The following is a 4861-nucleotide window of genomic DNA, read 5'->3' as shown; positions in this document are numbered from 1 at the left end:
CTCGTTAAAATACAGTAATTTTCCATAATTAAATAACAGATTATATCTTTAATATTACATAAAATCTTATGTAATTATTGGGATTTTTAACGTTTAAAAAAAGTCATGTACACCTTTAAAACAATTAAATACTGTAAATTTAAGGTTTTATACAATTATTTTATATAATAATGCTGTCTATCTACAGTAATTTTCTTTTAATATAGTTTTTCTGTGTAAAATAACAATGAAATTATGTATAAAAAATGCACACAAGTACATAAATTCAAATACAAATGTTTGTAAATTTACAGTTTTTATTTGTACCGATCCAATTTCACAACATCTCTAATTAAGTTCTTAATAATAGCAAATGTACAGTCAATTTCTTTTAAATTAACTAAATGTATGAGTACAGAATACCTGCATATTTACAGTATTAGTAATTGAACAAACACTAAACATCAAGATAAGTGATTGATAGGAAATAGATGCTTAGTATATAATTTAGAACATGTAAATATATCCACAATAAAAAGCAATTACCGTATACCTTTACAGTGTAACTTATTTTAACATTTACAATTACATTTTATCCAAAGTGACTAACCAATTAAGATAATAATTAAAGATAATAAAAAGCAACAAGTGCAGTGACAAGTCCCAGTTAGTCGCACAGTACACATAGCAAGTTTTTTTTTTTTTACAAAGATATAGTATTATTGGGTGAAGTGTTTATGAAAAAGATGGATCTTTAGCAGTTTCTTGAAAATGTGTTGAGTTGCGCCGGTCATTCCACCACCAGGAAACAGTCCAGGTAAATGTCAGTGAAAGTGGTTTTGTGTCTCTTTGGGATGATGGCACCACAAGGCGCCGTTCACTTGCAGAACACATGCTTCTGGAGGACACATAGATCTGAAGCAGTGAGTTTAGGCATAGGGCTACCTTTAAAGACAACTCTTGCTGCAGCATCTGGATCAGTTGCAGAGGTTTGACTGATACTGGAAGAGCTGCCAGGAGAGCATTACAATAGCCCAGTCTGGATAGAACAAGAGAGTTGTGTAGCTCCGATAGGAAGGGCCTGATCCTCCTAATGATAAGGCAAATCAGCAGGATCACAGCAAGTATGTTTTGGCTGAAAGTTGAACCATAAGCAGTTCTGTCTTGGCAAGGTTGAGTTGAAGGTGAAGGTCATTCATCCAGCAAGAATTTTCCATCAGGTAGGCTGAGATGCGAGCAGCAACCGTCAGATCATCTGGCTGGATTAAAAGGTAGAGATATGTGTCATTAAGATATTAGTGATAGGAAAAGTCATGTTTCTAAATGACAGAGCCTAGTTAAAAAAAAGAAAGAAAGATGGGTGGAATCTAACACAATCGTAATCTTGCTGTAGCAAATCCAAACCTTGTGCATACTTTTAGTGCAATCATATGGAATCAGAAGACTGTTATGAACATATGGAATCAGAACCATTATGATTTTTATGTTTTAATGAATTCTTCCCATACCTTGTTTGCCATGATCATCTGCTTTCCACGTGACCTGAAATCACACACACACAAGTTATTTTAAAGGAGAACTTGGTAACTTTTTTAACTTAATAAAACTGTCTAGAAATCATTTGGATGGTTAAACAACCTGTTCTGGTGATATTGGTGACTTTCCCCGCTCCCCCCAGCGTTCCCAGGCGGAAAACCAACCTTGCAACTTGCGCACTGCCGTCCCGGCAAAGTGAAATTGGAAGTCTCGTGAGAAGCGAGAACTAGAACGAGAACGAGCGCGAAACACAAATTGCTTTACGGCAATTCGACATAAACACACACGCATGTATGATGTATTACCAGATTACTCACCTCGGTAGACATAGCTCCACGCGATACAGTTGGCTTGCTCCGATCAAAACAAACGCACATGAGCAGCGGTAGAGAGGGGGAGGAGGCCGCCGCAAGTGAGTTTTTTACGACCGTGTTGTGAAATATACGCCCCCCCACAGCTGTAGGGGGAGCTCGTGGGGAAAACATGCGACAACAAAAGGGAAAATCAGCGAAGAAGTGACTAGAGTTCGCTAGAGTTACAGAGTTCTCCTTTAAAACTCAGTATTAGATTTACACATGTCAGAATATGTTCCATTGGGACAATGCAAAAACTCAACGGACTATGATCTTGAAGCTGAGCTGGAAAGGCCAGCAGTAATATTTTGAGCTGCCATGTGATTTTAGCTAAGTTACATTTATAGAAAGTAACATTAAATGAATATGATTTACTGTGACCTAGACCTAGATACACCTAGGGGTTCATCATGTTGTATTCATATTCTAGTCTTCCTGTTCTAGGCTTTCCTGTATCATCAACAAGTACGTTAAGTTACAGACAGTATTTCGATTTCTTAACGGTCTTTATAAAGTTAGTCATGTTAACTATTACGAAATAAACAAAAGAAACACAGTAGGCCTATTTTTAGTAAAACTGTGGCTATTACAATGGTAAAAAAAAATCAGCTAAAAACGTGTTTACTACAATGTTACTATAATAAAATAAAGTAAAAAAAAAGTTTACAAAAAAAAAAAAAAAAAAAATTTGAAAAATAAAGTTTTCAGCTTCCAGACATGGTTTCAAAATGTCCCGCCATTTAAGAGATTGGTTTAATGTTACTGACTATCATAACGAAGATTTTATACACAATTATGGACTTTAATATGAATAACAAGTCTACTAAAGATTGTTTTAGGTCTATAAGTACTGACTATCATAACGAAGATTTTATACACAATTATGGACTTTAATATGAATAACAAGTCTACTAAAGATTGTTTTAGGTCTATAAGTTAACAAGTAAGTTAGAGTGGGTTCAACTGATCTTTCTTAACACAGATCGATAATTGAAAAGACCCATGCTGCATTTGTGTTTTGCCCTCGACGCCAGTTATGACTGAACATAATTTAAGAATGCTAACGTTAGCATGGAAACAGTCTAACCACTTAACACAAATGTAATATAAAATATCATTTACATGTAGTATTAGACTCTTACCTCAGCCGTTGATCGGTCGGGATGAGGTCTGCTGTGACGAACCAGGCTCACTGAAAAAGGGCGCGTTATTTCCGGACTGACTGACTGACACCAGACTACAACTAATATGTGTTCAGCAGCGCTCCTGCTCACGGCTGCTTCTGTCGAATACGATTATAGCTCTGAATTCAAATCTCCCGCTTGCCCTTGACACAGATCGACGACAGAGACAGATTTGTAGCTAACCGTTGTGGGCTGGGCGGGACTAAGCAACGAAACGTAATGGCGGATAATTTGAATCTGCGCGCGGCCGCGCGCGCGGGCACACACACACACATTCAAACGCACACAAAGCCACGCAATGTGCAGCAACGCAGATTTGAAAACGATTCATAAAAGACATAAAATATAGGCCTAAATGAAATTTACGGGCAAATACAAATGATGATCAAAATGAACATCTATTTGCAAGACAAAATTAAAAGATTATAAATAATTAAATAGGCCTGCCTAATGTGTGGACAAATCTTAAAACTCACTTTAACCCCCACATGCTTAATAATCTTTAAGGAAAACATGTTAAGTGACTGCTGATTTCTGCAGTTATACCTTATTTTCTTTGTTTTCTAATTCCACAGAAATAATCTGTAAAATATTACTTAATTTTTTATGTAAAATTACACATAACCCTATAAAATTACAGATAATTTCCTTTAAAAAACGTTAAATTAATGTAAAACCACAATAAAAGCAATTACCTGTAAATTTAATAGTGGATCTTTAAATTACAACAAATATCTGTAAAATAACAGGTATTCACTGTATAATGACAAAACGGCAAAATTCTGTAAAAAATACAGACAGTTTCCTGTAAATTTACAGTTTTTTTTTACAGTGGGAAAATAACAACATAGAAAATATGGATTTGATTTGCTAGAATACAATAATTAGATTAATTGTATTTGGGTTGAATTCTTCATCTTTTTATAAGTGAGATGCATAGACGTAGAAATATAAGGATAGAACTTGTGGATACAATGGCCAACTTCAGTTTTCATCAGAAAAAAAAATTAAATGACTGACTTTCAACACTCTGTTTTTTTTTTTAACAGGCTAAGACCAGAAAGAAAGAAAAAAAAACAATAGACCTATTCAGTTTGTAGACCTAAATTCCAAAAGAGAATTTGCATTTGGTTTCATGGGTTCCCTTGTGATCTGATTTAGGAGTAAAATAAAGTCTGTGGTTAGCATTACTTGAAGAGACTTTCACGGAACGTGTTTTCCCATTCAAATGCGCTACTTTTCCATTGTTTTTCAATGTAAATGCATGCTCAAGTCTTTTGCAGCGCCTCGCGCATGACACAGCGTTTTAAAAATGCGGCCCTCAAGTTAAAAGTAGTTCGAGTTTAAAAAAACTTACCTCTAGTCTAGACCTTGCGCTTTTCCATTCCTGACCTGCGTCTTGCCTTTTTAACAGCAAAAATGCGTTCTGTGTGAAGTCCTTAAACATGTATTTTGAAACTGTTGTGTCTTAAATTAGCATTTTCAATTGTGTGATTGTTCAGGCATACACACATTCTTAATAGGTGTTTGTAGCAGGTAGAGTACATCAAAAAGAGAAAAGACTGCTAAACTTGAAACATCTACTGTAATAATGAAGTATGTGTGATCTGAATAGATATTTTACCAACATGCTGTAGTTATGACATCTACCAACAGAGGATAACTGGAACGGCTAACCAGCTAAACCTTGACCCCTCAGAGCACACTCACATAAGAATGTGATTCAATGTATCAGGTTCCCAAAGCCTCTCCCACCTTACACAGACAGTTCTGACCTGTGTTTGAGTGTTATTCACAGTGTCACATAAC

General features: G+C 35.5%; 1 long non-coding RNA gene across 1 annotated transcript; it reads right to left on the bottom strand.

Annotated features, from left to right (window-relative positions):
- Positions 1–275: 275 nt before the first annotated feature.
- Positions 276–3880, bottom strand: LOC309502507. The gene is made up of 3 exons (XR_014207332.1): positions 3011–3880; positions 1488–1521; positions 276–1238 (listed from the first exon to the last, which is right to left on the bottom strand). It is a non-coding gene; the product is annotated as an uncharacterized lncRNA (long non-coding RNA).
- Between the last annotated feature and the right edge of the window lie 981 nt (positions 3881–4861).

Source organism: Leuciscus leuciscus, assembly GCF_965113295.1.
Source record: "Leuciscus leuciscus genome assembly, chromosome: 7".
Taxonomy (NCBI): domain Eukaryota; kingdom Metazoa; phylum Chordata; class Actinopteri; order Cypriniformes; family Leuciscidae; genus Leuciscus; species Leuciscus leuciscus.
This window is presented reverse-complemented; position numbering and strand designations above follow the sequence as displayed.